The sequence below is a fragment of the Haliotis cracherodii genome, unplaced genomic scaffold (assembly GCF_022045235.1).
Source record: "Haliotis cracherodii isolate W230 unplaced genomic scaffold, xgHalCrac1.p SCAF_5, whole genome shotgun sequence".
NCBI lineage: Eukaryota > Metazoa > Mollusca > Gastropoda > Lepetellida > Haliotidae > Haliotis > Haliotis cracherodii.
In genome coordinates, this window is record NW_027266308.1 from 27,939,089 (window position 1) to 27,960,751 (window position 21,663).

A 21,663-nucleotide genomic window follows, 5' to 3' on the forward strand; every position below is an offset into this window, starting at 1 on the left:
CAGTCCCATATATGGAGCTACTGTCATCTTAACGCTAAGATCGCGTTGTGTCACTGGTCGCCTGTCAAAGAACATATAATTGTATTGTTGCAGTTCCAATCGGTGTTCAGATATTTGCTTATGTTCAAGCGTCATACTTGTCCACTTTCGTGAAACCCACGAGCATAGGTATGGTGCTGACAAACCTTGAAACATAACAGGGGGTAAGCCCGGATTCAAACAGACGATCATGTTTCCGGCGTGCCCAAGGGACGCAACTCTGCACAACGAATAGCGGCGCCTTAGACGACTGGGTCACCCGTGCCCCCGTTGAAGGTAAGACGGAAATGAATAAGGTCTTTTAAGTTGACTTCTTTGGTGAAACAATGAGCATGGGTGTGATGTAGCTGCTAAATCGTATACATATGTACTGATCATGTGTTTTACTATTAATTCTTCTTTATTTCACAGGCATTTTGGACCCGTGAAGATCCGGGTGAGAATAGGTCTTCAGCAACCCCTGCTTGCCCTAAAAGGCGGCTATGCTTGTCGTAAGAGGCGACTAACGGGACCGGGTGGTTAGGCTCGCTGACTTGGTTGATGCACGTCATCGTATCCAAATTGCGTAGATAGATGCTCATGATGTCAATCACTGGATCGTCTGGTCTAGACTCGATTATTTACAGACCGACGTCATATAGCTGGAATATTGTTGAGTGCGGCGTTAAAAAAAACCCCCAATAAACAACAACAAAAACAAAAAACCTTCTGATATGTATTAGCGGCCAGCAGGTGTCGGATTGTGAAAGTGAGACACTGCATAGCTATGATTTCAGAGGCATGGTGCTGGCTAAACAGGATTATAATCAGTGCGAATCTGGCATTCGAATCCCTTATCAGGGTCATCTGGCAAGGTGCATGGCGCGACTGTTCACAGCCAAATGCGGCGCCTTATATAGATCTGACCTCAAACTAACGCTTTATTCTATAGATTTGAACAAAATATGATGGCACGTTGATTCAGAAGAGAAGAACTTTACAGAGCCAAATATTAACCGTGCATGATTCTGTAAGCGGTGTTATATTTTTAAATCTTACATTAAAGTGAGTTGACCACTGTAAAACACCATAAATACTGTACTGTACGGTACAAATATGTACAGTGCAGGTCAGACGAGTACAAACATAACACAAATAACAGCAAAATTGCGTAGAGACTGAGTAGGGTTTTACGCCGCTTTTAACAATATTCCAGCAATGTCACGGCGGGGGACACCAGAACGGGATTCACTCGTTGTTCCTATTTAGCATGAACTTAAACATGCGTATGATCTCATTTGATAACTAACAAAACATTATTTATCATCCAAAACTGGCTCCCTCGGGAGATATCGCTTGGGTGAGATCAAGCGATATCTATATTCGTCATTGTTACAATGACGTCACAATCAAATGACATCACTATTGGCTCTGCTACTGAAGCTGTGGGCAGTACTTTTTACACTTAAGACGCTGCTTATTAATGTCTACAAACTGAAAAAGTTGGAAGAATGATGTTGGATGATAAATAAAATCTCACCCTCGTATCTTTTGATATCAAATATATCAACACTCGTTGATAAAAGTGGAAAAAAGTTTTTCCTATTTTATCAACTCGTGTTGATATATTTGATATCAAAGACACTCTGGTGAGATTCTCTATATAATCACATCATTTGATGACACATTTTAAAAAATGGCACGATTACAGAACCAAAACAGCAAAATCATAAAATCCCTCATTTGGCAAAAAGCTGTAACCACGCTTGCTTAGAACCCGCATGCCCTTCTTATGCGTCTGTTTCATAAAAAAAAAAGTAGAAGATTATTATACGAGCATGTGTGTCATTCTGATTTTACCAAATGAGTATCAGAATTCTTGAATTCCCCGAACGAGAGCGAGGGTAATACATGAATTGTTACACGAGTTTCGTAAAATCAGTGTGAGAGACATGTGAGTATAATAATTTCTTTAGGACCCAATACTTCTTAATCTTTTGGGGGTTCCATTTAGGAAAATGCACCGATCACCACCGCTGTCCTAGAAAACCACAATGTGTCGAATGACGTTAACAATCTTCAGCTTTGACGGTGTTTCTAGTGTGACATCAGTTCGACCTTACGTCACAATAAGATTTGAATGACGTCATAAATGCCGTTCGGATGACTAAAACATCGGTGCGCGAGAAATTGCCCTAGAGCACACATACATTTTTAATGAACTCAGTTATTTCTAACCCTATGGTTATAAGATAAATAATTAAACAATATTGCGAAACAATAAAGAGTACAGTTTATAAAGACCTTAGGGAGCGGGAAACTACACTCTTCGTAATATAGTCCATACAATGTTTACAGAACTCCATGGGACCTATAGGTCAGTCTTATAAAGAGGTGAGATTCACTAGCCTTGTGCACAGTAGCACAAAAAAGAAATTCACAAAAGAATCACACGACACGATTTTATCTCGTTCGTTGCACTTTTATCTTCAGGGAGAAGTCCTTCGTCTTCTTCTTCATTTTTGTCTTCTCCCTGAGGATAAAATTGAAACATGTCGGATAACAATTCTTGTCATATATATTAATAGCTGTTTTATGATGTCAAACAGTAGGCCGACAATCCCGTATGTTTGCCAATATACTCTTTTCAATCAAGTGGGCGGAAGGCATGCGGTTACCTGTGTTCCGATGAGCAAGCGAGCACCGACGCTGGCCGTATCTAGCTCACTATCGATTTATGAATGACGACATCTCCAGGCATTTTTTGACTAGCAGCTAGTAATTGAAATATCTGACAATCGTGCCAATAATTCCGTTGCATGTGCTATGTCATAGCTGAAACGATTGTATGAGAATACCTCGCGCTACCTTCTAGTGACCCACGCAAGAGGGCGGGGCAGTTGTTGCTTTCAAGGTGTTGCACATGCGCAATCAGCAAGTCATAGACTGAGTACCTTGCGTGTACCGACCGACACGGTCCGATTTGGTTTAGGTTGACTTTTAACTGAAGCGTCAAGCTATCTGTGTCAATTTTAACTCAATAGATATTTTTACTGGATTACTAACAGATTCCAAGGCGTGGAACTGACACTGGGGTCTACTTCAAGCAGAAACCGTGATCGGATTTCTTGAAAAATGTGTTATGATCTGTTGAGAATGATCAAATGACGTGACACAGTCGTGAATTGGAGCAGGGTTTTCGAACGCACGTGAACGGATTTTAACCCATATTTTACAGATAGCTTGAAGGTAGGTACTAATATGACAGGTGTTCGTAATTTATGGTGTCATGAGCTATCAGCAAGACGCTTGACGAGGGCACGTTTCATCAGTCAGTCGACTCTCAAACAAACATGGCTGACAACTCGGTTATCGGTGGCGCTCTCGTTACACGATTGCTGCCAGTGTCTCTCGTGTGTTATCCGAAATCATTTAATTATATACTCATATTGTTCATTAAACACCCAGGTTTCAAGACGACATGTTCATATTTCTGAATCTTGCTGCGTATTGCCAGTTGTCGCCATGAACTCTCTCGCAACCGGACCACTGCCTGTTATGCTATTGAACAGTAGCAGATTTCCACTGGAATACACGTCCCGGCACAGTTCGAGCGTGCACACTGTGTGTGGGTCAAGCCGTTTAGGTGTGAACCCTACATTGGGGGGTGATGCAACTTGTGTATTGTCACGCTCCATTGCCTTAATGAGCAGGGTGTGCTCAATCAAAGAATGAGGTCACACGTGAGTAAGACGTTTACTGTGAACAGTAGCAGAAAGTCAGCACTTCATCCTAACTTGCTACTGTTTCGACCAAGATATTGATATTGGTTTATCGTGTGATTCACGTCTTTGTACACATTTAATGTAATGTTCTTACTTAAATTATTTTAACCATTTGAATAATTCATGAGATGAAATGTCCAAATGTTAGATGAATATATTTCAGATCAACAAAATTGTGAAACACCTATCAACAGTAACTATTGTAATTTATGGAATCTTGTGGAGACTGTTAAGAAGCATTTGTGTACACATGTATTAACACCTACACCTCAAATGTGAAACACTGACACTTTAAACATATAGGTTCCTGCATTACTCAAACCTCAGACTAAACCTACAGAACTCTGCAGTTGAAGAGGATGAAATGCAACCATGGGGACTAGAGCTGTTCATTGACAGGAAATGTCAACAAACTAAAAAAAGTACTGCTTTTGACAAAGACCTCATTTCCCATTTGTTCTTTTGCCTTTTACACTATTTGGAATTGTGCATATGGACCTGATAGTGTCAGAACTCCAGATCAGCTGTGTATTTGCGTAAATTACACAAAATAAATCACCAATACCAAATAAATTTTGTGTTGCTTGGGTACAAATATGCAATTTACAAAACCCATTAGTATCACAACACAGCCTAATACCCAATGTATCCTTTTCATCTTGCTTATCTTTATTTCTCTGCACATCTTCTTTTACAGGCATCACACTTCTCACATACATAAACTCTACTGCTTTGAATTACGGTATGCATAAAGAGATGTTATGTCCCGCTTTGTGTTAAATAGTCTTCTATATTGCTGTTACATACTTAGGGCAGCACATGAACTGAAACCGGAAAGAATTGTTTTTTAAAATGTCTACTCGTTGAGTAAAATCATTTTGAATACACAAAGAAAACTATCAATACCCAATGTGAATGATAATTTGTGAGTAGGCCTAAATACTCAATAGCTAAAAACAATATTTGGAGCTCTGCAATTTGATGTCTTGCAGAGATTATTAGTGACTGTTTGTTGTAACTGACCGGAACCATGGGGCATTCAAATTTTATTCTTTTCAATTTACCAAGATCAGACCAGGCAAATCTGTGATCTGAGTGATAAGAAATGGTTGACCATAGACATCTCAGTGTAGTGAGTGAGTATGGTTATACACTGTTTTTAGCAATATCACGGCGGGGGACACCCGAAATGGGCTTCACACATTGTACCCATGTCGGGAATCGAACATGGGTCTTCGGCGTGATGAGCGAACGCTTTAACCACTAAGCTACCTGACCTCCCAGTGTAAATCTATTTTCAAATATTGAGGAACACAAATTATATAGTTGAATACCTTACAAATATGTGAATAACTACATCCACTGTCCTATACATCTGAAACCTGACCTGTATTACAGTACTGCAATAGGTCATTTGACCATTTCTATTCAAATCAACATGATGCCTCGTCACATGAGAGCCTTACTTATCATGACCTTTTTCACAGAGTTTGCTGGTCTTCTTGATGTTGAAACTGTAAATACATTTGATAGTTTGATTTAATTCTATGCCAGTTTTCATTACAGAAGATTGCCAGAAAATGAATTTTGTACCTGATCTATTGGTCTGCCAATAATTTAGCATTCTGCGTATTTGCCATCAACATGTTGTCACACCTATGACAGTGAACTGACTTTCTAGAACAAAATCACATCCATGTATCGATCTACTGTTAATTTAGTGTTCTGTGTATTTGTCATCAATATTATGTCATGCTATGTCATCAAAACAACTAGGTCGAACTGACTTGTTCGAAATCACTTCACATTATTACTGTGATTATCTACTGCTCATCAATCAGACTGTGCGATTGTTAAACGTGTATTGCAGCAGTGTTTGGCGGTGCTAATTTAACAAAGGCTCTGCTGTCAATGAAGGTAGAAGAGTTGCTAAGGACAATTTAGGTAATAAATATAATCTAAGGAGGCGCTTATATAACAAGATGTTACTGGTCAATATGGTAAGAAAGACCTTGTGTCAAGGGAGATAAGTCAAGAGGAAGTAATCGGCACTCAAACATGGATTTATTGAAGAGGATGCTGTTAGTTAATTTTGGCAAGAAGCAATGACAGCCCATGTTATTGATAACTTAACTAAATCTCTGAGTCCATTTTGGTTATGAAAAGAGCAGTAAGATTCACAATGAAATACGATGGCCTGGCACCTATATTCGGCCTGGTGACTTTTTCATTATCTCTATTTAATGATACAGACATGGTGGTGAGGCTGATAGATATTAGGATTGTATCTGGACCTGATCAGGGCCCGATTTTGGCTCCATGTCTGCAGCAAAATTCCCAAATTGGTATGAATAATTTCCCAATTCATTTTGATGTTGTTATGACTAATGACATGGCGTTACACATTGTTATGGAGGTCACTGTCACTTCTCTAATAGCAGAAGCAAGGATGAAGAAGAGTATTTAATGGGTAATTTAACATCATAACATTGAATACAATATAGATATACAATGTTGTAAAAAAAATTAATTAAAGAAACAAAGTACTTTGTTTAAAAAAATATCTCAACATTGAACAAAATAACTTTTTCCCAATTTGCCTGTCTGTGGCACTTTATAGTATGGAATCCTGGATAAATCCCTGGAAGCTGATGAACAAGAAGTGAAGGAAATGGCTATGAGTGTATGTGGGTTGTAGTGTTGTCCAGATGGGGTGGGGATGGGGTAGTTGCTGTAGGAGTGGTGCTCGTTATGTTGAGTACCATTATGGTAAAGTTTGTCTGAGAGAGGTCTAGGTCAAACCAGGAAGATTGTGTGGGACAGTGTTGATTTAGCTGACCCTAGCGGTATGTTGTGAATGGGAAGTAAGTAAACTTTGTGTAGGTAGATGGGAGTGTGGCAGGTGTATACAGAGAGTGTTAAGGCAAAAGGCCAGTGTTGGTGAAAGGGCTTACAGAGGCTGAGACAGTTAACACACAAGTCCAGTCCACCTACGGCTGCCTGGAACCCCTGCTGGAAGCAGGGAGTGGGACATGGCAGTGGACAATATATTGATCTTGAATAGTTATCATACAGATTTGATTCAGTTCATACTGGGTGTCCATTTGCCTTTGTTTTCTAAATATGATTGTTTGTCTGATCTTGCTACTCTGATATGATGCACAACGTTGCCACATCAATAACATGATACACAACATTGCCACATTGATAACATGGTGTACAATGTTGCCACACTGATAAAATGATTTATTACTTGCCCGTGAAGAGATCACCCGTTTAATAAACATACAGCTTTATTACACATTGTGTAATACCAAAACGCGTGCTTATGTACTCTCGGAACACGTTTCACGAACAAATATTGAAAGCTCTCAACATCCCTTGGCGTATTCAACTACATTGTGTGTGGAGATGATAGATCACTGGGAGGAGCTTATGCACACTCGATGACCCCAGCAACCTTGTTGCTAGGCTGACGTCACATTGCTTTGACTCGCCGATGGATCTTGCAACAAAATTCAACAGATTACGTCATCGGGTATTGTGACGTCATTGTAAACTTTGAGCTGCAAGGCCCCGTTCCACAAGGCGATCGTACTCTAGCGCAACGAGAGTCTTTAGTCTAAGTTAAATTATGTGAGTTGTGATAGCCTAAGCACTACGATAATTTTGTGGGACGAACGCCTGAATTCTAAAGGTGGATCATTGTATGATATTAAATTCATACGTTTCAACATTTGACGTGTTATTCTGTTAAACTCAATTGGATTATGCCATGGATCGTGTAGGTGTCAGCCTATTTACACTCAACAGTATAATTCTAAAAACATTATAAATGACAAGTAATAAATAAAATACTAAACTCGCTCTCGTGTAAAACCAATTTTATGAAACTCGTGAATAGTTGTGGTATCTGACTCGCTTTCGCTCGTCAGATACCAGAACTATTCACTCGTTTCATAAAATTGGTATTACACGGGAGCTCGTTTAGTATTCTATATGTACAATATAACACACTGATAACATGATTCACAATGTTGCCAAACTGATAACATGATTCACAATGTTGCCACACTGATAACATGATTCACAATGTTACCACACTGATAACATGATTCACAATGTTGCCACACTGATAACATGATGCACAATGTTGCCACACTGATAACATGATTCACAATGTTGCCACACTGATAACATGATTCACAATGTTGCCACACTGATAACATGATGCACAATGTTGCCACACTGATAACATGATGCACAATTTATTACATTGATAACATGATGCACAAAGTTGCCGTATTGATAATGTGATGCACAGTGTTGCCACACTGATAACATTAAGGACATTGTTGCCACTTGAACAGGAGGACTGCACAAATCTCATTGCCAGGCGATGTGTTCACAACTGCTTATAAACAATGCCAGGAGCCTGTTCCCTCCACCATATTGAGAAATGTTAGGAAACACCTGTTTTAACTTAATCACAGTCTTTGTGTTCTCTGAATAATTTTGGAAGTCACATTTGCGGAAGACTATTTACAGGTTACTGTTAGAACATCCTTGTAAGAATTGTAAACCTTTTTGTTGTTGCTCAGTAGCAGACCTAGGTCAGTATGACATATCCAGATGTAAAATAAGATAACATTTCCTAAAACATGTAATACGAGTTGATAAAAACTTTTTGTACCTGACAGTATTGATGTTTAAATCATTATGATGACGTCATGCTATTGTTGCTGCAGTTGAATCTGAGCCTGGAATTCACTGGCCGTGTTGAACCAAATTTTATACAAGTAAACCTAACGTAGGTGCTGATCCACCATTGTGGAGAAATTATATATATCGACCATAACCACAATCTTTGAAAATACTTCTGGAATTACCAAGTTCTCACTATTCAGAATTCTCCATGACAGAATATATTGGTAATTTGGGTATTGGAGCAGTGGGGTAGCCTAGTGGTTAAAATGTAGGCTCATAATGCCACAATACTCATGTTTGATTCCCCACATGGTACAATGTGTAAAGCTGTTCTAAGTGTTCCACTAGCATTATCTTGTGGAATATTACTGAAAGTGATTGAAAGCCATACTACTTCTGGTGATAAACCTGGAACATTTGAAATTGGTTTCTTACAGGAAACAGATAAATTACCCGGTAGTGGTATGATTGACTTTACCGATAATGATATATGTTTATAAGAAATGTGTTGAGGTTCAATTTGAATATTTAATGTTTGTTTGATGATGTGTAAACAATTCAGCATACCAACTTGAGATCAAATCATAAGGTCATTTAAGAAAACAATTAGTGGTGCAAACATAGACTTCAGTGTTTGAATCATCTGACATTTGACCTACCCTCTTGGCGAACTGTGTTGTATTTGGTACAGCTTAGTACATAGGACTTAATCAGCTTACAGAACATGATGGCCTTCATTTTGTATTGATTAATGTCTTGATGTATGCTTTTGTGTGAGCATCTTTTGACTTACCGTATTCGACGTAATAAGCGCCCAGGGCGCTCTCAAAATTAGAAATAGGGGGCTCATATTAGGTCCTGAGTACTGTATGCTTGTCATAAGAGGGCTCTAAATAGGGGAAGAGGCCCAGAGTACTGTATGCTTGTCATAAGAGGGCTCTAAATAGGGGAAGAGGCCCAGAGTACTGTATGCTTGTCATAAGAAGGCTCTAAATAGGGGAAGAGGTCCCGAGTACTGTATGCTTGTCATAAGAGGGCACTAAATAGGGTAAGAGGCCCAGAGTACCATATGCTTGTCATAAGAGGGCACTAAATAGGGGAAGAGGCCCAGAGTACCATATGCTTGTCATAAGAGGGCACTAAATAGGGGAAGAGGTCCCGAGTACTGTATGCTTGTCATAAGAGGGCTCTAAATAGGGGAAGAGGCCCAGAGTACCATATGCTTGTCATAAGAGGGCACTAAATAGGGGAAGAGGTCCCGAGTACTGTATGCTTGTCATAAGAGGGCACTAAATAGGGTAAGAGGCCCAGAGTACCATATGCTTGTCATAAGAGGGCACTAAATAGGGGAAGAGGCCCAGAGTACCATATGCTTGTCATAAGAGGGCACTAAATAGGGGAAGAGGTCCCGAGTACTGTATGCTTGTCATAAGAGGGCTCTAAATAGGGGAAGAGGCCCAGAGTACCATATGCTTGTCATAAGAGGGCACTAAATAGGGGAAGAGGTCCCGAGTACTGTATGCTTGTCATAAGAGGGCACTAAATAGGGGAAGAGGCCCAGAGTACCATATGCTTGTCATAAGAGGGCACTAAATAGGGGAAGAGGTCCCGAGTACTGTATGCTTGTCATGAGAGGGTACTGAATAGGGGATTCGGTAGTCATAATCATGCATCTGAAGGGAGTTATCTAGACCTGTTCTGAAGCCTATATTCATCCCCAGGTCTACAGCAAAAGTCCTATTAAATTACTGTTAGATTTGTGGTTGTTCAGTCCCTACTACTTCTCAGTCCAAGGCTGCTGTGAGGTATTAAAAGTAGAACTGTTTCCTGTAACCCAAAGGACCTAACATATAACAAGTCAGCAAAAACCTCATCAGAGTGAGTGAATGAGTTGGTTTATCCCAACACTAATACACTTCAATCACAGTGTGTAAGCACACCTGCTTGCTGACCAATGTCCTCAATGGCTGAAATACCCTTTTCCTTGTGGGGACTGATATAATGGTGATGTTTCACACTATGGCAACCAACCCCATTCCATGCTAACCAACTTTAAAGGAGATGTAACACATTTCGGCAGTAATCTACCTCAGTGCCTTCTGTTGTTAAGGTAACTCATGGCAAAGGAAATGTTAAGATGTTCAGCATTTGATTATGTCTTTAGAAAGTGGCAAAATTGTCTATAATTGAATTTTGCAGAATTTGCCATCAATTCTGAATTGACACATATGCCAATACCCTTGGCAAAGAGCTAAATCAGTATTGGGTGGGTGAGTGAGTGAAGGGGTTTGCCATAGTCAGCATCTGCTTGTGGCCTTAAGGCTTAAACTGCTCGAAAAGACAAACCAGTGGCATGAATAACAATCCACACTTGCAATGACATTCAGCCAACTCTGTCCTTATGTTATTCAGTACCCATAACAAGCATGGAGAATACAGGAACCTGTTCCTCTGTATGTTACCAGGATGAAGTCTCCAGACTCTAAGAGCTAAGCGGAAGAGGGTGTGGGGGTTAGATGGGGGATGGGTGTTTTCCAGGGATCATGCTTGTAGACCCAACCCTGCTTGTAGACCCAACCTTGCTTGTAGACCCAACCTTGCTTGTAGATCACCAGGTGGTGAGTCAGTGGAGGGTACCTGTGTTTTACCAGGATCATGCTTGCACAGACTGCACCATGCCCGTAGACTGCACCATGCCTGTAGACCCCCAGGTCTATGTTAGGGGTTAGTGAGTGGAGGGTCCCTGTGTTTTACCAGGATCATGCTTGCACAGACTCCACCATGCCTGTAGACCCCCAGGTCTATGTTACGGGTTAGTGAGTGGAGGATCATGCTTGCACAGACTGCAGCATGCCTGTAGACCCCCAGGTCTATGTTACGGGTTAGTGAGTAGAGGGTACCTGTGTTTTACCAGGATCATGCTTGCACAGACTGCGCCATGCCTGTAGACTGCACCATGCCTGTAGACTGCACCATGCCTGTAGACCCCCAGGTCTATGTTAGGGGTTAGTGAGAGGAGGGTCCCTGTGTTTTACCAGGATCATGCTTGCACAGACTCCACCATGCCTGTAGACCCCCAGGTCTATGTTACGGGTTAGTGAGTGGAGGTTCATGCTTGCACAGACTCCACCATGCCTGTAGACCCCCAGGTCTATGTTACGGGTTAGTGAGTGGAGGTTCATGCTTGCACAGACTCCACCATGCCTGTAGACCACCAGGTCTATGTTACGGGTTAGTGAGTGGAGGTTCATGCTTGCACAGACTGCAGCATGCCTGTAGACCCCCAGGTCTATGTTACGGGTTAGTGAGTAGAGGGTACCTGTGTTTTACCAGGATCATGCTTGCACAGACTGCACCATGCCTGTAGACTGCACCATGCCTGTAGACTGCACCATGCCTGTAGACTGCACCATGCCTGTAGACCCCCAGGTCTATGTTAGGGGTTAGTGAGTGGAGGGTCCCTGTGTTTTACCAGGATCATGCTTGCACAGACTGCACCATGCCTGTAGACTGCACCATGCCTGTAGACTGCACCATGCCTGTAGACTGCACCATGCCTGTAGACTGCACCATGCCTGTAGACTGGCCGGGCTGAGCTGGATGCCTGCTTGTGAGTAGCATCTGGAGAAACACTGAGATAATTGGAAGTGAGTAAACTGATCGCAGATCCTGCTGGTCAGTAGGAAGCTTTAATTCTGGCTGAAGGATATTGATGTAAATCATGAAGCAGAATAAGTGAAGTGTTATCCTTGTCCATTAGTTACAATTCACAAAACATCAAACACAGACAATCACGTTCCAGAGTCAGGCAAGGTCCAAAGGTGCCATCTTTGCCCACAATCAAATTTGATGAACCTTCATCAGTAGATTCAATTTGCATTAAATCAGTGGTCTTTATAGAGTGCTTGCCAATGAAATTCTAAAGTTTGCTTGAGTTAATGAATGTAAATCAATGTGGCATTGGGAAACTTTCCTGCAATGTTTGTCGTTTTGAACATTTTGTATGTCCCGCATCGTGGGATGACTTCTTCTTGATGAATTAGCAAGTAGGCTCTTTGGCTGAGGAGCAGCGATCACTTCAAGTCGATATGCATCGTGATGTTCTTAATGATAGACATTTCTCGACATTTGAAGAGCATAGTCCAATATCGCTTCCTGGTGCAATCTTAGTGGATAACAGCTTCTAAAGGAAATGTGTCTGATTATGCCCTAATAGTTCACAGGAAATATTAAATACTTAAGTATGATAACTTCTCTCTGCAATCTGTCTGTCTCTACCTAGAATAATGAAAGTATCTCTTTCCCCATTGAATCATTCAAAAGTGCAAAACATAGACTTTCACTTGTAAAATACATCTGATTCTTTTTTATGAAAGATAGTCAATAACACATTTAAAGTTTTTACCTTTTGTTATGCTGATTTTAAACCTACAACATGGTACCTTTTTCGTTATGAAACTCTCATGGCGTCTAGTGTTTTCTTTTGCATTGCGAGTCAAAATAAAGTTTCACCTATTTCACTCCCTCACTAGGATACCAAAACACGATAGTCTCTTTCCCTTTTTTGTACCACAATGCATTAGCAAAGATAAGCTGACTGCTGTAAAGTACTTATATGTAATACAAAAAATATTCTTTGTAATTTTGTGTTTGTGGTAGAAAGCATGAATTTAAACATGAATAAAACTGGTGACATTTTAAGGAATTTTAACCTGTGAATATTCTTGATGACATTTAGTGGAATTTAAACCTGTGACTATGCCTTATGATATTTAAAGGTTGGAATAAATTTGGTAGTAAGCTAAAGAAATAGGTAATTATTTTCACCAGATTTGACGAGTCTAAATATATTTTCACTATCCTCGGCCAACAGTCTAGGCCTTATACATGTTAACTATCCTTGGGCCAGCGGGCTAGGTGTCACACACTGGATCTGAACTGAAAGCCCAAACCAGTTACTGACCCACTCCTTGTACAGCTAGTAGCCATATAGCACAATTTGTGGACATTTTGTCCAGTGACGATGCAACATGGCCGTGTGCCTAGTGAAAATGATATATACAGGTATTGATTGGTTTAGTGATGTGGATCTAGGTGAAGGAACGCCATTCCATCTATCAGAGAAGGCTATGTGTTATTCCTGGAGATGGCTCCCCTGTCGACAGGAGGCGGCTACACTTGGCTGTGTACAATCTGTGATTAATACTCGCATTGCACCTGGGACCTCTCATCTGTACAGCAACACAGGGCTTCCGGTAGTCGTATTTACCTATCTGGCACAGCACTTGGCTTGATTGGAAAATTTTGTATCCGAGTATTTTTTTTGTCATAATACATATGTATTTTCCTTATCATCTTAATATATGTGATATATTGGAACATATTTAGTGTTATTCTTCTTGGAAGGTAATGTGAAATGCACTGTAAATGTTAGTCAATCTGTGTTGATGTCCTTCCAAGATGGGGAACTATTGGCTGATTTGTGGAATGGTTTAGATATTGCTGTATCAGTAGTTATCAATAATATGTCAGATTTGCTATGACGTTCAAGTGATGTTTCCATTTACTGTTGAAGGGGTGATCGGGTAACTCAGTGGTTAGAGCAGTACTCATAGGTTTCTCCTATTTAGCTGTTGTTTTGTCAAGTTGCTGAATAAACTTGACCTTTACCCCCAAAGGTAGCTTTGTTATTGAGGTATGATGTTTACTTTATATCAAAAGTTTTGTGACAGGCTTTCTTATCCTGCCACATTGTTTAATGGTAGGACCATTATTGTACTGGTTTCTTCTGTTATTGTGAGTGATTTGGGTTTAACGCCGCTTTTAGGTATTCCAGTTTACAGGGTGTCAGCTTAATGTGGGAGGAAAGCCCGAAGTGATGCAGGTCTCAGACGTTTACCACTTTGGTGAAACCCACGAGCACGGGTATTGTGCTGACAAACCTAGCAACCAGGATTCGAACCCACAATCATAGGTTTCTGGCGTGCCCAAGGGACGCAACTTGGCACAGCGAATCACGGCGCCTTAGACGACTAGGCCACCCATGCCCCCGTTTCTACAGTATCAGATTTGCTATAGCGTACAAGTGATGTTTCCATTTACTGTTAAAGGGGTGATCGGGTAGCTCAGTGGTTAAAGCAGTACTCCTCATGCCAAATATCAAGGTTCAGTGTCCACATTCACCCTGATTGTGTTGGTAGTTTGTCTGCACCATACCTGTGCTTGAGGGTTTAAGTAGTAAATGTCTGAGACCTGCATCACTCCAGGCTTTCCTCCTGCATTCAGCTGACATGCTGTGATATAACTGGAATACTGTTCAAAGTGGTGTTGAACCCAACTCACTGAGTGCCAACATGGGTACCCGTGAAACCTGTTCTGGTGTCTACCAGGGTGAGGCTAGAATATTGCTGGAATTGGCATAAAACCCAACTCCCTCATATACCTTTAAAACTAATTTCACAAACAGCAATAGGTGTGGTAGAAATATATTTTGTACATATTTTTGTTGTTGTTAATTTGTGTGATATTCAAATATCTACTACTCAAGACAAGTTAAAGAACACCCAATTCTTTCATATTACTTGAGATAATCTGTTATGTCATGATATATGCTACTCAAAGGAAGTTAAGGGACACCTGATTCCTTCATATTGCTTTAGTTAATCTGTCATGACATGGCATGACTTGCCAAAGTATTGTAGGCTTATTTGGTACTTTTTTAATAATATTTTTGTTCCAGGGTTTGTACGAGAGACTATGCATGGTATCCTCCCCTTGAACAAAGGATGACCTACATATTGGCCTATAAATGACAATGAATTAAAGCGAACCATTTTCATTATGTTTCCTAGGTATTGTTAGGCTTATTTAATTTCTCATCACATTACAGTAAATATCAATACAAGGACTGAAGGTACAGGGTTTTAGACCAATGAGTTATTACTTGCCTGTCTGATGGGCCGTGTGGATGTATCCCAGGGTTCAGTGTGGTCACTTGTCACGCCAAGCTTCCTGGCAATCTATTTTTGTCATGTATACAGACATGTTTGTGTCACTGAATTCTCAATGCCTGAAGCAGCACAAGCACCCATTATTTTCAATGAAGGATGCACAAGAGGCATATACTGGACAGAAATAGGACAGTTTGGAACAAGTTATAGAAGACATTGACGGAAGTGCACGAGACATTGACTGTAGGGGTGATTGAGTGGAGGTAGTTTGATGCAACTCTCAGGCCCATTCAGCTTTAGCACAGTAGGTTGTGCACCATCAGGCCTGGACCAGACAAACCAGTGGTTGATAGCATGAGCATTTGATTATATACTATTCAATATTTGCTATAGCAGTGTATGAAATTCCCCAAAGTCAGACAAGCACAACCGGACTGGCAACCCTGCAAAGCTACCAGACCAGATAAAGTGTTGCCAGTCCAGAATGCTCTAGACAAACGAATAAAAGTAACAAACGGGTAAACATAAGTTTACATTTAATTTACCTGTTATATTGAAGTCAAACTAATATGCCCAGGTAATTTAGGAAGTACAATAATAATCTGACTATCGGTTGTGAAACTTTCAAAACTGACCACCCGTCAAAAAAATAGACTGTCACAGGCATGTGGGTATTTTAAGCACTGGCTAAGCTCCAAAATAGTCATCTATAGTCAGAGTTGTGGTCTTAGCAAATGTTGAATAGTTAAGTTGGCCTTGGCAGCTTGAGCCATGGTATGCTACTCAAAAGAAGTTAAACAACAACTGATTTTTTCATGTGACTAGTTAAAGCTGTCATGGCCAGTAGTATATATTAAGCCATGAGGTCATTCTGTAGTGTTTACTGATCAAGAATTTGAACTCCAACACTCCTGTAGTAACAGCTGACTGTTTGACAGGAATATCTAGGTTAACAGCTTCATGAATCACTGTATTAACTAAAGTAGCAAAAATGTCTCTTCGTTCAGGCATAAGCCTCACCTCTGTAAATTCAGTATTTTATGACTATGGTGGTTACTGTAGTGATTTGACAAGATTTATAGATGTTAAAAGCTTGTAACGGTGTAAGAATGTCACTGTGCAGTTAACCAGAAGTTGTTATCCATAAAGTTGTACATTCTCTTACTTACTCACCAACTTCTAGAATGCCAATCAAACAGTTAAGATTTATAGATGGTTTCTTTTAAAGAACCATTTTTGAGATATGATTGCTGAATTGTCTTAGGTTCCATGTACGCCATGCTTGCCATTACAGAGCGTGACTTGGCTGATCAGGTTTTATGCTACATCCATGCTTCCTTTCTTTGAACATCATTAGTGTAAAATATATTTAGATTTTTATATGAAATGAGAAATTTGTTAAACTAAGTACAAGGGAATGGAAGATATTCTCCCCCCCTCTCTCTCTCTCTCTTTCTCTCTCTCTCTCTCTCTCATTCATATACTATGTTTAGGCAAGACAGTAATTAAGGACTGGCTTAAGATGAGTTAAGCACACAAAGTGTTCAGATTGCCTAATGAGCACCGCCTGTGTTGAGGAGAGTGCCTGTGCCTGTGTTGCCGTGTGTTGGAGAAGTGTACTTCCTGTGTGTAACCATGGGCACACTTACCTTTCACTGAGGCCGCCACAGTATAATGCTTCTCAAACATACTTCAGTGTGTACACAGCTTTGCACTGCACAAGTAAATATGGGGCAAAAAACATGTTGTCATCATCATCAGGGAAGTCCAATGGGAACTCTCTGTATTCTAGGCAAGGGACTGTCTCAAACGTTCAGTCAATACAATTTAGATTTTGCCACCCAGCATCTTACATAAATACTCTGAATACTGATAATAGTTTTTCCCTGTATAATGACAAGACAATTTATCATATCCCATGTTTAAGTTGATCAATTTTTTTATATATGTTAAAGGATGTAGTAGAGAATGAACTGAGTTTAAAATGTCAATGAAATGGTTTTGAGAATAGGCAGCTTGCCCCTTCTGAATTGCTGTTTTCTGTAAGTAATTTGCAATGTTTGGTCTTAGTAGGGCGCTTTCAGATTGGTCCAGAAGTTGGGCAATGGGGTATCTACTGAAGCAGGGTGCTAAATATTGTGAATACTGAGTGTGACGGTAAACATAATAAGATATTAATACTGGACTATATAATATAGGTCAAGGTTCCATTCAGGACAATCTTTATCTCAATGAGTGACTGTCATATTTTTATTTTATGGTGTAGGATCATATCGCAAGGATCAGATGGGAGGGATGAACTAGGTTGATGGTGATAATTGTTGGATATGATCTTAGTGATGTGAATGTCCAATCTTTTATTGTTGGACAGATAATTTATAGTGGTATGGTTGAAGGTGGAAGAAACTCTATGACCGCTTGGTGGAAGGAAGTCTTATGATCTCTTGGTGGGAGGACCACAGTTGGTAGTAGTAGTTGTTTAATGTTATGATCTCAGTGCTATGAATATTGTCAGGTTATACACTGTGTTAAGGTACTGGACAGAAATTATGATAGCGTTATGTTATGATGGCTTGGGAGTATCAGGATGGGGTTGGATAACCAAAAATATAGTGTTCCATTAAATCAATTATTTTAGTCTGTACATATCAAAAATCAATGAATCAGGAATTTGTAACTGTGATCAGGTGATCTTGTTTCAACTATAAAACAAATTATGTCATGTACCTAGAGACTTTATGGTGAAGCTGATCAAAAGGTGTTTTGAGGTTAACACTTGTTTCAAGATATGTTGAGATTGTTATAAGCATTACAGAATGATATTTTGATGCCATTAACATGATTAATGTTAATTTTACAAGGCTGACAAGTAGACGTGGATTCAACTTGTGTGATTTCAGTGCAAGCCATTAAAGACGTCTGGTCAGTGAGTCATGCTGTGTGATTGTGATATTTATTACAACTTACACTAAGTGACCATGAACAGTTGCTTGTTGGCCAGAGGCAATGGTTGTTACTGTCAGTTGGTATTCCACAGAGATAAACATGATAAAGGTAGATGTCTTGATGATGAAGATGGTAACTGATATTTTGATGAAGAACATGATGAAGTAGTACAAATAGAATATCAATATTTTTTCTATCTGATTTTCAGTGTATGACACCCAAGTGAAAATTCTACACTTTCTGTGTTTTTTAATAACTTCAGAATGTCTGTGGTGAAAAGGTAGACTTAAAAGTGACCTTCTACTGCTGGGAAAATCACATTATTCAGGAGTGAAAATTCTACACTTTCTGTGATTATTGAATAATTTCATAAAATCAGTGGAGAGAAGGTTGTTTTAAAAGTGACTGGCTGGTGAAAGCTTAGAGAAAACATGATTTGTTTGTTCAGAATTGTGTTATTCTGGACAGTTTCATGCAATATCTTAAACATGGATGAACAGTGTTTTGCTGTTATGTCGTCTCAATGGACAGGTTGGTTTGTAGCGCATGTTATGTGACTGTCACTGTGTAAGGGAGTAGGCTACTTGTACTGTCCCACTCCGACAATTGTAGTACAGCGTTGTGGAATCCCAAGAATTTGACTTCCGTTGAGAATTGAATGGCTTCTTTCTTAGCAGTTGAAGTGTATCGTATTTAGTACTGATCTGACTCTATAAGATTGCTGTTGATGTATAGGAAGGTCTATATAGACAAACATTGAAACCAGTGTATAAATTTTCACATAGAATTGTCCCGTAGTAAAAGTGTCATATCTTATTATGTGGATGTGTTCTTTCATGGGACTTGTGTTTAAGATAGAATCTGCTTTCTGTCACTCCTTTCGAGTCGAAATTATTTTTGCCTGTATTTTCAGGAACAAATGATTAATTTTCAAAAATCCCAGTATCAAGGGCCGCAGAAGGTTTGTTTATATTGGCAGAGGTACCTCCCCTTTTGTAAAGTGCCTCCATTTGTTGGTGAGTGAAATTTAAATTAGATTATTTTTTTTGTTTTGGATAATGAATGTGTTGGACACATTTTTTCTATCAGTATGTGCAGGCAATTACAAGACACTACCCAGAGTTGCCTCCCCATTGCTTGTTGATGGGCTGTGTGGTAAATCATTAGATTGTTTGTTGCTGTGCTGGACCATAGACTTGTGTTAATTGTTGACGAGCTAGTGACATTACCTTTCTGCAGGGGAGTGTGGCTGGTATTTCTATGGAAACCAAGCACTTTATATATCTTTTTACATAAGTCATTAATTCCCTTTCATGTCTAATGGTAAGATTGATTGTCTCCTGATTAGATGTAGGAAAGGGATGGTGACTATCAAAGCTGGGAAGATTGAGATAGAAGCTTCTGTAGCAGTAATTTATTTGAATAACTTGTAAATAAATTGTTTCAGTTTTGTTGTAGATGTTGTGTGTCTCTTTTCAAAGGATAGTAGGAAGTGTTTGATTCATCATTTTTGGATGAATAGTAAACAGTTTATCCTACAGCTATATAGGATAATATATAACATATACCCGCCACAGTGTTGAAGTAGTTACATTATTCTATACATCGTATGCAGTTTATCCTACAGCTAGCACACTTTAAATGTGAAATAATATATACCCACCACAGTGTTGAAGTAGTTATATTATTCTATAAATCGTATGCAGTTTATCCTGTAGCTAGCACACTTTCGAATATATGCTGAATTAACACTAGTGTTACATGATTGTCACAATTATTGTAATTATGTGATCCATAACCAATTTACTGATCACGTGAAGATCCGGGGTAGAATAGGTCTTCAGCAAGCCATGCTTGCCATAAAAGGCAACTGACTATGCTTGGTGTAAGAGGCGAATAATGGAGTCGGGTGGTCAGGCTTGCTGTCTGGGTTGATGCATGTCATCGATCCCAATTGCCCCTGGATCGATACTCGTGATATCAATCACTGGATTGTCTGGTCTTGATTAAGTACAGACTGCTGTCATATAGCTGGAATATTGCTGAGTACAGCATTAAACAAACAAAACAAACAAAACCAATTTACTGCACCAGTAACATGGCTGCAGAATGGTCTTCAGTTTAACCAACCAGCATTGGGGTTTTGTCATGATGACCATACAAGTGCAACAGCCACTCTCTCGGTGATTCCATGCAATGCTATTGACATTTCCCGCCCGACATGGCTCTTCCTAAGCCAGACAAAGTACTTGTGTTTTAGACCATATATGACAAGGGTGCTGTTGTACAAAGTGATCTGTATAAGCGCTATGGTGATTGTAACTCCCATACATTAACATAGACTTACTACAGTCGTAGTGATAAGATTGTTTTGTACAACGGCACCTGAACTGATTTGTAAAGGGAGATATTATGTATATAATCTTTTTGGAATTAAAATAAGGTGTGAGGAAATACCATACCACTCAAGCCTGTCACTGCATGCAAAATATGCCTTGAACATATGTTAGGATTTGGTGATGTTTTTATTTATCTTGCTGGTGCCTAAACCTAATCTATGTGCATAATATTCTATTTTGATTAGAGCTCGATCATTAAGGTTTTCAAAATTAAACAACATGTTTTCCTGCTACGTTTTGTCAATGAGGGAATTTGGCCCATGAAGATCCAGGGTAGAATAGGTCTTCAGCAACCCATGCTTGCTGTAAGAGGCGACCAACAAGATCGGATGGTCAGGCTCGTTTACTTGGTTGATGCATGTCATCGTATCCCAATTGTGTGAATCGATGCTCATGATATCAATCACTGGATTGTCTGGTCCGGACTCGATTATTTACAGACCACCATCATATAGCTGGAATATATGCTGAGTGCGGCGTTAAACAACAAACAAACAGACAATGAGGGAATTGAGAAATTCATGAGAGACTATTGTGTTAAGTATCACCCCCAAATCACTGATATCATGACTTTTACAATTCACGAGAGATTCTGCTGTTTATTAACCCGGAAGTAATTATCATAGCAGCATGCCTCTGTCAAACACATGCACCGCCACAAGCCTACGCTAAGTCCCAAACAAATTATTAGAGTTCATGCAGTGTTTCCTACCTGGCAATACAGGGTCCATCTGGAGGAGACAATCGGTTGGCATGCCGGCCCTCTCAGTATCTCGGACAATTATAATGTGTAAGTATGTTCTGTATACAACTGGTATAGGATCGGGAGGCCAGATAATACCTGTCACATGATCCTGG

General features: G+C 39.8%; 1 protein-coding gene across 1 annotated transcript in view; it reads left to right on the top strand.

Annotated features, from left to right (window-relative positions):
- The first annotated feature begins 2,936 nt into the window (after positions 1-2,936).
- LOC139444358 (protein numb-like) overlaps positions 2,937-21,663 on the top strand; it is a 100,908-nt gene continuing 82,181 nt past the window's right edge. The window contains exon 1 of the mRNA XM_071225308.1: positions 2,937-3,267. The gene's annotated coding sequence lies outside the window, so the exon portion shown is untranslated. The remainder of the gene's footprint in view (positions 3,268-21,663) is intronic.